This window comes from Castanea sativa, chromosome 12 (genome assembly GCF_040712315.1).
Source record: "Castanea sativa cultivar Marrone di Chiusa Pesio chromosome 12, ASM4071231v1".
Classification (NCBI taxonomy): Eukaryota; Viridiplantae; Streptophyta; class Magnoliopsida; order Fagales; family Fagaceae; genus Castanea; species Castanea sativa.
In genome coordinates, this window is record NC_134024.1 from 43,168,141 (window position 1) to 43,181,509 (window position 13,369).

Here is a 13,369-nt window from a genome sequence, read left to right on the forward strand (position 1 = left end):
TAAAATTCTCCATCTATTTTAGCATAAAAACCTTACTTTTTTATTTTTTTATTTTACACAAACAATAAGAAAAAAAACCACACACATAATCCTTAACCTTCTTTGAAAAAAATAAAAAACCAAATTGTTGTAAAAGAAGTCTTGTACAGAAAGACGTGTTGACTTGCACAAGTAATTAGTGTTATGTAGCCTTGAGAAAGACTACAACACTTTTCTCACGTGTGCCACCCAAGTTGGCCAAAAAGAGTTTGGCTTCAATACATCAGTACACGTGGTAAGTGTGAATGACTACTTGAGAAAATTTAATATATTATCTGATCATATTCATGTATCTCTTTTCTTGCTACTAATCTTATTTCACAACACAAATATGTAGGGTGCCACCCAAGTTGACCAAATAATACAAAAACGAAAACCGCAAGAAAAGAGAACAAACAAACAAAAGAGACACATGGGTGATGGAACAAGAGAAAGACTTTTATACCGCATTATTCACTTGAAGGGGGCGGTTATTCCACTCAAAACTAAAGTCTCAATTCAAACAAAACCCAATAAATTTGGTCAATTATTAGTATTACTATTTTCGATATAGATACATATTTAGATGCAATGAATTTGAATCAATGAGATCATTTACATATTGATTCATTTACATTATAATTACCTTTTATCATTCACTAGGAGGGGGCAGTTATTCCACTCAAAACTACAGTCGCAATTCAAACAAAACCCAATAAATTTGGTAAATATATTATTATTATTACTATTTTCGATATAAATACATATTTAGATACAATAAATTTGAATCAATGAGATCATTTACATTATAATTACCTTTTATCATCATTTCAAAACATATAAAAATTACACCAACAAATTTTTCTCTTTTTTTTGTCGTTTAGACTATTTATTTTTTAAATGAATTAAAAGCACGCAACCAATATATATACATTTTTTTTTTTTTTTTTATGTGCTCTCACTAAAATGAAGATGTGTATTCCGTGGTTAATTCCTAAATCCTTAATACTTTTGGTAGGTTTTTTTTTTTTTTACTTTTTCTTTATTTTTCACTTCTTTAATTTTTTTTTTTTTATTAGTTTCATGCTGAATTTGTATTCACCAAGTTTGTGTGTGAAAGTTTGGGCCATTCTAAGAGGGTGTGGTGCTGCCTGCAAATGAAACAAAACGAATTAGTAGAGTTCAAATCAAACAGTGTCACCTGGCGCAGTGAGACTGTGAGAGCATCACTCAAAGGGGAAAAATCTGTACAGAGTATGTGCCAGATATAAAAAAGACGAGTGTGTGTTTTTTTTCTTTAGGATTTTTTTAAAGAAGATTTTTAAAGTGCTACAAGCACGTAGAAGAGTTGAAATATCCAAAATGAGTGAATCTCAGTAGAGTAATGTTATTTTCTAGAATGAAAATATTACTGTATTTAGTGTGAATCCCAAGTTAGAATTGAAATATTGCAATTGATGTTTTGCCTGTTAGGGGTGAAAATCAATTGGATTACCTGATAATTGGTTCTAGCAGGTGATAATCAGTTGTGCGTAGGGAAAATGATTACGGATTACTCATGCATGTACATTGAAAAAAGAAGAATATAACACAATGAAGAACGTACCAACAAAATATACATATATAAAATATTAGAAATAAAGAAGTTTTTATTTATTGAATTCAAAAGGTAAATATCGCTATAATTAGTAGCAAAAAACAAATTTGAAATGTGCACTAAATAAATTGTATTACGCTTAGCAACAGAAAATGATACATCCCAGTAACAAGAAAATAGTTGAAAACATAGCAGATAATACAGTGACTGATGGTCGAACACGTCCCTTATCCTTCCTTATTATCATTGCCTCAATTATTGGGAAATTCATAACTGAGATATAGAATGAGATGAAAACTTGCACAAGCATCTGGTCCCAATTGCCCACAAAGATCACCCTGACAAGTCCACCAATGAAGGAAACCAAGTTCAAGATGATTAGAGAAACCATAGGAACAAGAAACATATTTGATGTTTGGAAATCAAATTTGCCCATTTTGTATAGTTTCACTTGTTCAGCGTCCTCAACTTTGTTGGTGGGCAAGAAACTGGCCTCTCTCATTCCAGTCCTCTTCATAATAGCATCTAAGCTTCCATACAAGTGAGATGTAATTGACTTCATCATCCATATCCTTTGTTCATTTCTCCATGTTTGGAATGACCCTCCAGTTGAAAGAACCTCTTGTAAATTTTTTGAAATGGACGACAAAAATATGAACAAAAATATAACAAAGTAGGAGTTTGAAACCTGTCAAAAAGTAACGATGATTATTAGGAAATGGGAAATATATATATTTTTAGGAGGGGGAGGAATACTTTGAAAATTACAATAGGGAGGGGAAATTTGAATACTAAATGTCTCCATTGGAAACACCCAGAGATGCTAATTGAGCTACAAATCTACTTGCAACATATGGAAAATGCTTTTTTTTTTTTTTTTTTAATGAATATGGACAATGTTTATGTACTACTAAAAGCAATATGAGTGCATGAGGGAAATGTGTCTATCGTTCTTACCTTAGGGTACAATGGGATGTCGTTAAGTAAACATAGCTGAGGAATAGTGGCAAAACACCATAATGGCAAGAAATATAATAGGGCGGAAAATGCATAATATCCGTAGCACATGCTCACAAAAATAGACATTCTTGGTGGTCCATATATAAGAGGGCAGAACTTTGAGAAACCGACTTCAGCCAATCCAGAGCTCCATCTCATGCCTTGAATCAAGCAGTCATTCAAATTGGTGGTGCCATTTCCCAAGAATTGTGGCCTCGATGGATCACAATAAACCGAAGTCCAACCTTTGCAATGTAAGGTGAACCCTGTAAGGTAATCTTCAACCACAGAATCATATAAGAAACCAACCTGTAAAGGAGAGGTAAAAATATTTTATATATAAATCAATAATTGAAAAACTAATATAGGAAAAAAAGAAGTCTCATGAGGTTTACTTGCCTCTTTGCCCCATTTTGTGTCTTTTTCATAGGTACAGGAGGCTAACAATTGAGTCTCTTCTAGCAATCTATGCTGGACATTAAGCGCATTAGACTTGTAGTTTCCCAGGAGGGATTTGATTAATTCATTGGATGAACCAAATGATTGTTTAAGTTCCTCTAGATCAATATCTGGAAAGTAAAATTGGAACTACCATCAGTCTCTCATAAGCAATGACATGTTTTTATCAAGGCAAATGATATTTCAACGGCACAGTGTTACTTCCACACTAATTTCTTTGTTGAAATATTCATACACTCCCTTCCTACAATTCAATAGCAATTGACTAAAAAAATCCAACAAACCTTGTATAGAACGTCCACATATTGACACCCTCTTGATATAAAAACCTGTACCAGACAAGATTGGTCCCTTGAGCCCATCTATCCCTTGCCATTGTACCTAAAGGGAATATAAATTCCAATGTTGAATTTTTTTTTTCTTTATCTAATCTTAAAGGCTCGTGCATGCATATGTAAGCACATAATTTTTATTCCATACCGAAAATATCATTCTCGGCGACCGTCATAGATGTCGCTCTTACCGATATTACGAAATCTCGAGGGAATTGAACAAAAGCTAGCAAAGGCGAGATCTTTGAGTCAAGATGGAAACACATTGCTCGTCTAGCCGAAGTTGGGTCATTGCAATACATATCACAATCCAGCACTAGTATGTAAGGGGAATTGCTTAGCATGCAAGAGACCCGTTGCTGCAATAATACTTCTCAACTTTTTGATGCATAAATGATATTTAATAAAATTATATAAAAGAGGGAAAGAATGCTCATACAAGGACATTGAGTGCTCCAGCTTTAAAATGGTGAGAATGAGAAGGCCTTTTCTCACGAGCAACATAAACAAGGAGAGGTATCTTAACTTGGTCTACTTGCACTTTATCATTGGAATTATCTTGTATCACCTGAAATTTTTTGATGCAAATATTTCTAAAAATAGGATGTAACTGTGGAAATTAAAGATAAATAGCATCTTATAGATGATTTCTCGAAAGACATTTTCCCCCTTTTTTCATTTAGTAAGTTATCTATATGGGATGGGTCTTGATCACATGATTTTATTTTTTACCTTACACTTCCAAGTTCCAATTATAAGTATGCCATTTGGGTCAAAGTTTGTTGTCTTCCAATTTTTCACTTCTCCAAGTTAATATATGCCATACTAATTTGGGTTTTGGCTGGGACAACAGTCAAACCACTATTACAGGCTTAAATTTCTCTCTATCTTGTTGAATATGATTTGGAGGCATAACAAGAACAAGAACAAGCAGTGAGTGGTTCTATGAAATTTGGAATGTTGTGAGTGATTCTGTTGGGGCTAGTATGGGTCGATCCAAATATATATTGTGAGTCAAGATCTGGTTGAGATTTGAAATAATGTGACTTGTGAACGATTCTATGAATGAAGGATGAGATTGGAATCAGTTGGGGCTGGTTTGTGTTTGTGAATCTGTTTTTGTGACATGACGAGTTGATCAGAAAAAAGAATGGTTGAAATTTGGGAATAACGGGAGAGGAAAAAAATCTAAAAACAAAATGGGATGGTGACAGAGTTTTGAGGTTGTTGTAGTTGTGCATGATAATAGATTAGCTAAAGTAGCATTTTAGACCAAATTTGACTAAAAAGGCATTGATCCTAATGTATATCCTTTTAGGGGTTTTTTTTTTTTTTTTTTTTTTTTGGGGGGGGGGGGTTTGGTTTGCCATAACATGTCATTTAATATAATGCACATTATCATAATGTGAACATTATAATATTTGGTTTACTTAATTTTTTTTTAAGATTAGAATAATATAAGATTACAAAATATATTATATCATCTTAATTTCATTACCTTATTAAATAAGGTAATCTTACATTAGAGCATTCATACTAAAAAAGTGATAAATACTTGAACATTATTTGAGCAACAAAATCATCAAAATTCCCTCTGCATTAATGATGCTAAAACTTCAAATCTCTTTAGCAACTTGCTAACTTATACTACATGATTTTATTAATCTCTCTCTCTCTCCCGTGCCTCTATCTCTCAGACAACCTCTCTCATCTGTCACACACCTCTCTCCTCTCTTCTCTTTTCTCCTCTCACTTATCTTCTGTCACACATAGCTCTCTCACCCACCACACCGTCTCACCCAAGCTTCTTCCTCTCCCTTTCACCATCTCAACCAACTTTCACCATCTCAACCAACTTTCACCCACGACCTCTCCATCTCACCATCTCAACCAACTCTCACCCACGGCGCCACCAATCAAAACCAACAAGAAATGACGCCTTCCCTACCAAAGATCGGCAACAGCTTAGGCTATGGTGAGATCATGTGAAGTGGTTGGTGTTGGCGTGCAATGGTTATTGAGATCGTCGATGTGTTCTAGGTTCGTGGGTTATGGGTTCGTGGGTTGTAGATTGTCGAGATCGGTGGGTTTGGGCTCCGATTTTTGGCAGATGAAGAAACTTTGGCTCTATTGAAATGTATGGTGAAGGCTATGGCTATGGTGAGGATCATGGCCAAGGCGGTGGCGAATGAGAAAATTTTTAAATACCGCTGGGTTTGGGTGGGATTGTTGGTTTGTGGCTCCGTCGTGGTGGTGGTGGTGGGTTGAACTTGGGTTGAGATTGTGGCAGGGGATTGTGGGTTGCTGGCAATGGATGTGAATGATGGTGGCAAGGGGTGGTGGTGGGTTGAAATCGTGTTGCAATTGTGGTTTGGGGATTGTAATTGAAATCAGGTTGAGACTGTGGCATGGGATTGGGTAGTGGTTGGTTGTGGTTTGTGGAGACGGTGAATGGTGTATTGTGAGGGTGGCTCTCCGTCAGCTTATCTAAATTTTTGCATTGACCGGTGAACGTTTACATTTAGCTTTTAATTAATTACTTTTTCAAAATACATTTTCTCCGGTTCATTTAAACATTATTTCTTCATTTATTTTTTATTATTTTTTTATCATCATTTATTCTTCCTATATTCATTCTCAACAATTATATTTTTCAATGAAAAGTGTTATATTCAAAACATTTTTCACAATACTTTCACAAGAATCACTTCAAAATCTTATGTGAAAAGTTGTTACAAGTTCTAATTTGAACTCACTGTCATTATTTTTTTACTCACCAATATTAGCTAATAATAATCTATTACTTAAAATTTATTGTAAAAATATTGTGGTAACATTTCTTAATTGTCATTTCTTATTTTTTATATTATTTTTCCTTTCTTAATTACATCCCTACGTTTTTTTTCTTTTTTTCTCTTAGTTTTTTCTCCACCACACACATATTCCACTCCTATTTCTATCTACCCTTCTTTTTCTTTTTCTATTTCATCCGGATCTCACTTTCTCCGACTCTCTCTCTTTCTTTCTCTAGCTCACATTTTTTTTTTTTTTTACTATTTCTACTTGATTCTAGAACACTCTCTAGCAGTGATAAAAAACAGAGAAAGAATAAGCGATTGCTTGCTCCACTATTGATCGAAGGACACAGGTAGGCGCAGAATCGGTGTTCATTGTGCCAAGCCGCACCTTCTGCTCAACCGCCGCTCGTCTTTCTCCCCAACGCAGCCTAGATGGATCAGATGGCTTCTGTCTTTTTTTTTTTTTTTTTTTGTTATGATTTGATTAATTTTAAGCTTGTGTTTTTGAGTTTGTATTTTGATTATGCTTGAATTTAGAGATGTTTAAGGGAAATGATTGTTATGTTTATAGCCGTTGTGAATGTTTGTAGTTGTTGTGAGAGGAAAGAGAAAGATTTGTTTTTTATTGAGTTGTATGATTTATTTTTTTTAAGTATAAAAATTCATATGGAGTTGCTACAATGTTTTCTATATCTAGAGAAGCACTGTAGCAACTTCAAAAAATATTTGGAAAAGTGTTGCATTTGGAGAATCTTTTAGAGTGTGAACAATGGGGTTTTCTCTCCAAAAAATAGATATAACTAATCTATTGGAGATGCTCTGAGAGAGGGAGGGAGAGAGAATGACAAGAAAGGGTGAGAGAGAGAAATTAATATATATATATATATATATATAAAAGAATTGTTTTAGCTTGATGCGGAAAAAAAGACCTTTGATGTTGGATGAATTGTAAAGTGAGGTGTTAAAATGGATAAAATAGTTTTTTAAGTTATTAAAAGCTAAAATTTGTAAGTTGTTTGATGTGAATGCTCTTACTTATGTACGTAAATGTTATAATTTTTTCAATTGACAAAATTGTCCATGTTAATAATTTTATTTACTAAATAGTCATGGATTTTTTTTAATATTTTGGACAAGATTACCCAAAACTTTTCTCTCCCTTTCTCTCAGCCTTTCCTAGAAACCAAACAGTCACCTTGCAACTTGCGATTCTCTACCTTTTTCTCGTTTACCATCTTATAGGCAAACCAATGCTCAAAGATCAAGTCATAATGATTTGCCAAAGCCACCACAACAACCTGATCAAGCTTGGGCGTTTCGGGTTCTTGTTTTGGAGGAATCTAGTTGATCACTCGGTCATAGTTCAAACTTGATTTTGGATTCTGATTATGCTCCTTCCTTTACTCAACTTGATTTTCTCTTGCTCATTTTTAGTATTTTATTTTATTTATCATTTTAGGTTTTACTGTGCATTGTCTATGTTTTGTTGTTGAGAAAAGTTGTGTACATATGCTATTTTTGTTGTGTTATTTGGTTATTTCAATTACGAATAGTGGCTGGGTTATGGATAGATTCCTTTTGTTTGAATGGTGAGAAAGTGAAAAGAAATTTGTTATTATTTATATGTATTTAACTTGTTTGGTTGGTGAGAAAGTGAGGGAAAGTGAAGTAAAATTTAGTTTAATTATTTTCTAGTTTTTTATAATAAAAAAATATAATTGTAGTTATTTTGATGGATATTGTGGAAGCCCGAGGACTGAGGAAGGAATCATTGAGTTGTTATCATTATTATTAAAGCATCATAATCCCAAAGTAAGGGAAGTTTTCAGTGAGAAGTAGCTTACTGCCTCCTCATTAAATGGTTGGTAACAGTTTCATCAGCTGCATTGATGAGGAAGTGACCTGAACAATGGAGTTCACAGCTAAACAGCTCTTTTTACCACCTTCATTAGAAGTTTAAAGGGACAAGTGTTGTGATGAGAATTTGGGTAGGTGGAGATGAAGGGCCAAGATGTGACACACTGAGAAGTATAAAAGGGAAGGAAGAAATGGAAAAGAGGGGGAGATCACAACTTGAATAGGAGAGAGAGAGAGAGAGAGAGAGAGAGAGAGAGAGAGAGTGAACCAAACTTATAACAACAAAAAACATTGTCTTTGAGCAAGCTTGTAAATATCCATTCATATGTATAAATCTTAGACCTTTGGTCCCTCCTTCTCTATCTGTGTCCTTAGGAAAAGTCCAAACTTGTTCATCTCACCCTCTTTACAAGTATCTATTGATTTGGACAGGGTTTAGGAATTCCAATACCACTATTTTCAGTAGGCTTGGGCCACTAAATTTTGTGCTCTTACATACAGATATTTTTAGAAATTCACTGTAAATAGCAATATTACATTCTTAGAACAATAATGGAATGAAACTAATTTTTTTTTAAGAAAGTTTCAACTTATGGAATGAAACTAATTAACCAAACATTGTGATGTTATTTTCATAGAGACATACATATGCTCTATCTCATAGAGAAAAGATAAAATATCATTGGAACAATCAAATTCAAAATCCAAAACCCAAATCTGACTTCCGCTAATGCAATAGAGACCCACATGCTCTATCTCATAGAAAAAAAGATAAAGATGTCATTGGAGAGCTATTATAGCACGGTGCAAGCAGCAATTCAAGCCACGTATGTGTCAACATAGTCAGGATCAGAAAAAGGAGTAGTCTTTTCATTGCAAACAAATTATTTTACACAATTTTGTATACGTCCCTAACCGAAGTTTAATTTAAAAAGAAAATTTACTTTCTAGTTTTAAGTGATGTTACAAACATAATAATCATAATATTTTTATAACAATTTTGTTGGCAAATTTTATTGTTTATTATGGGTGTGTTTGGCAAAAATTAAAAAGTCAGCTTATTTTACTATTTAGCTTATTTTTGCTACTATTCAGCTTATTTTTGTTACTTTCATGGTCTCACTGTACTTTTTAGTACTATTTATAAGTCTCACGGTACTATTTCAACTAACTTTTACTTTTATCTACAGTATTTTTAACAAAAAATTTTCAATTTAATAAAATAAGTGAATCTTAAACAAACCCGGTATAAGTCTTTCTTTAATATTACTTTTAAATTAATAATAATAATAATAATTTACTAGGCGATTGTAAACAATTTTGCAAAAATTATGTGCAACTCCGGAGTTATTGATTACCTACCGCACTCTTTAATATTCGCCTTCTTTCTTCCTGTTAAATACAAAATCTATTTTATTCAAAAAGCCCCCTTGCTAAAGTACAAGACAGTGAAGGCACAATCTTTGAAGATTTGATGATTGTATATGAAGAATTCCTTTATTTTTTGTCTTTTGTCTTTTTTAATTTGATGAATGTATATGGAGATGCTTAACCCTACACTAAACGTTAAACTCACATTTGGCCGTATTACTTTACTTTTTTCTTCCTCTTTTTGAGTAAACGGATTACTTGTCTTAATTAACAAATTTGAAATGAACCAAATAAATTAATCTAGATCGGACTATTATCCTAGTTAAAGTTGGACTAATTTTAAAACTAAAACATTACTATTGGGCGTGCTTATCCAATTTTATTGATCTCCCTAGGCATTAATTCATACTGCAGTTGTCCTTATCATTTCTTAAATCAACCAAATGCTAATAAGAGACAAATGATGACAATGTAGGGTTGAACAAAACCGAAACAGCATTTTGAGTCCTTTGACACAGTCTATAGAAAAAGGAAAAAATTGGTACCTCAATTTGAGGAGGGTGATCTCGAGCCGTGATTCTACTACCATCCACTCTTCCTCTTACATTTGCTATTGACTCCTTAAATATCTTGTATCTTTCCTGCACCAAATATTTTACCTCTATATCAGCTATCCGAAGCTGCTAAAACATAAACATTTCTGGCCAAAAGAAAACTAAAATGTCCACAATGAATTTGGAAATGCAAAATCAAAACTTTTAACAAACACAAACTCACTCATAATCACCAACCCATATAGAGTAATACTGCATATATACATACAAATTGTTATTAGTGTTCACATATTCTAGCACTAATCAAGAGAATCAATTTTGTGTTGAAGACCTTTTCGGTTTGGTCCAAATAACGAAATATTTCGGTATTGATCGATACCAGTGTATCATTTCAAAATTACTGCATTATATATTTAAATTAATATATTTAATATAAGGATAAAGTATTAAAAAAAAAAAAAAGTGGGACTCTATTTCCTAGAAGAAAACACATGCGGCACTCTTTCCCTCACTCTTTAGGTTGACCCTCATTTAATTTTTTACAACCACCCCCACCTACCTCCACTCTCTTTCCCCCTCCGTTGGGTTTTTTCCTCTCATTATCTTCTACGATTCTCTTTCCCTAACATAGATCAGATATAAACAAATGCTCTCCATCTCTCTATTTTGCTGCGTGAAGATTGAAGAATATAGGACACTGAAAACGAATCAAATACAGATTTCTCTCTCTCTCTCTCTCTCTCTCTCATGTTGTGCAGAGAAATTGAAGAATTTTGTTTCGGTCCGGTATGAATTTACCAGCCAAAATTTGATATTAGTCTTCGGCACAGCCGAAATGACCCGGTAAGACTGGTATTTAAACTAGAATGAAACTATCTTGTTTTTGCATTAATGTAGATATCAGAACGAGAAATTCCAACCGTACTAGCCAGTATGATACGGAATTGTTTTCCTTGGCACTAATAACATGATATTATTTTAAAAATTAAAAAAAAAAGTAAAACAATAAATATTATTAACAATTTTTTAAATTTTTTATAAAAATTATGTCAAAATTTTACTATTATAATTTATTAACCATTGTACATCCGTTAACATGACCATTATTTTATAAATAGAGAATTTATTGTGACAAGTTTGTATAAAAGGTTTTGTATGTAAGAACTAATTCACCTTCCGCACACAAACCTGAATTTTCCGTCTCTCGAACATGAACTCGGAACTCTCAGAACCTTCGTCATCATCCTTTGAACCCGAAAAATAAGTCTCTGGGGACCTCGTCTTGATTCTGTGCTTTCTACAAAAAGGAAGCCACCACCTTGCAAACGAGTAAGCCTCCTTCATACCATACAAAGTTATAGGAGACCCTCCGTCATCTGAAAGATATACATGAAGCTTCTCGGGCGGATAATCAAGTGCCATGGCGGATAACACAGTGTTCATCACCTCCACAGTCGGTTCCTTGTCTGGATCCGTGGTGCATATGAACACGTCAATCGCTGGGAGCTTATCATCCTCTGGCAATCTCTCGGGAAAGACTGTTCGAGTAACTGGACGCCACCGAAAAGCTTGGTCGAGGAGCCATATGAAAGAGAGAAGGAGCTCAGAAGCGAAGACAAGAAGCCATGGTAGAAATAAGTGTGTGGCTTTGGCATTGGGATCTTGGTCTTGGAAGAGAAAAGAGATTCTATAGTAAATCAAGAAAGCTAATGCTATGGAGTGGAGAAGTACATGTGACCTGTTGATGAATTTGGAGAGAGTCTGGACATGGCAGACATGGAGAGGTAGAGAATCCTCCATTTCTTCTTGAGCATTGCTTGTATTACCCTCAATTCCCTGGATCTCAAAAATGGGAGCTATATTTAATTTAAAATTTAATTACATAGTATGTACTACCTCATTATGCTGAGTCAACTGTCATGCGTCAACTATCAACAACAGGATGAATTTTACTCATAGAATATTAATTATAAGAAGTAATAATGTATCACACGTAACACGAGAAATCTAGAATGCTCTTTTCACATAGTTTTTGTATACATTTGTCTCGGACTTTGTCAAATTCCTAGTGTTAAAATAAAAAAAAAAAAAAAATAGTTAGAGTATAAGTTTAACTACAAAATTAGTTGTAGTATTAGGTTACAACATTACTTGAAATTTTTTTATTAAAAGTGAATTTTGACAAATCTACCATTAAATTACATTTTCTTCTTATATCTTCCATACTTGCAAAAATTAATAACTATATCATCAATAATTATCTAAATTGCAAGTTTTTGTAATTTAAAATTATGCATAAAATATAAGTTTATAGATCATATAGTAAATAATATTTGATTGACACAAAATTTAATTGTGTATTAACAACATAAAAAACATACAATTTAATAATTAGATTTTCAAAATATGTGGTAATATTTATTTTATTGAGTAAAGTTGTAATCTTAAATTACAAATAATTTTGTAACTAAATTTTTTCCTTAGATAATTATAAACGTAATAACCAATAGCTTTCTAACTCAATTGATATCTTTTGGTACAAAAAGAAAAATAGAAAGAAAAGTAAACGTGAGTGATTGAACAAGAGAAAAACTTTTATATTGCATTATTCACTTGAAGGGGGCGGCTATTCCACTCAAAACTAAGGTCGCAATTCAAACAAAACCCAACAACGGTCAATTATTATTATTACTATTTTTGATATAGATATTTAGATACAATGAATTTGAATCAATGAGATCATTTACATTATAATTACTTTTATCATCATGTCAAAACATATAAGAATTACACCAACATATTTATATATATATTTCGTTTAATACTATTCATTTTTATTAAATGAATCAATGCACGCAATCAAACAAAAAAAATATATAAATATTGGTGCTCTCACTAAATTGAAGATGTGTATTCCGTGGTTAATTCCTAAATCCTTAAAAGTTTTGGGTAGGTCAATATTTTTTTTGTTTACTTTTTCTTTATTTTTCACTTCATTAATTTTTTTTATTAGTTTCATGCTGAATTTGTATTCACCAAATTTGATGGTATAGTTTAAGTAGAATGAAACAACTGTTTTAACGAATGATTTTGTTGAAAGACCATTCCAGGAAAATCGTTTCACATTGCTCACTCAACTTGAACCATCAACAATAATGAAAAAAAATAGTTTTTATAAATCTCTTCACACCCTAAGGTATTTTTGAAATTACAAAATGTAATCATTTCGAATTATGATGAATTGAATATATATGTTGACCTTTAGGGGAAAAAAAAAAAAGCGCAGATGCTACTCATCTTTTATCATAAAGCGTAAAAATTAATTAATAATTTATTATTATAGTACTATAAATGAGATTCAAATCCAGTGTTGAGTTACATAGG

General features: G+C 32.7%; 1 pseudogene; it reads right to left on the reverse strand.

Moving 5' to 3' along the window:
• Positions 1-1,647: 1,647 nt before the first annotated feature.
• Positions 1,648-11,971, reverse strand: LOC142619508 (quillaic acid 3-O-glycosyltransferase CSL1-like; annotated as a pseudogene).
• Positions 11,972-13,369: the final 1,398 nt, after the last annotated feature.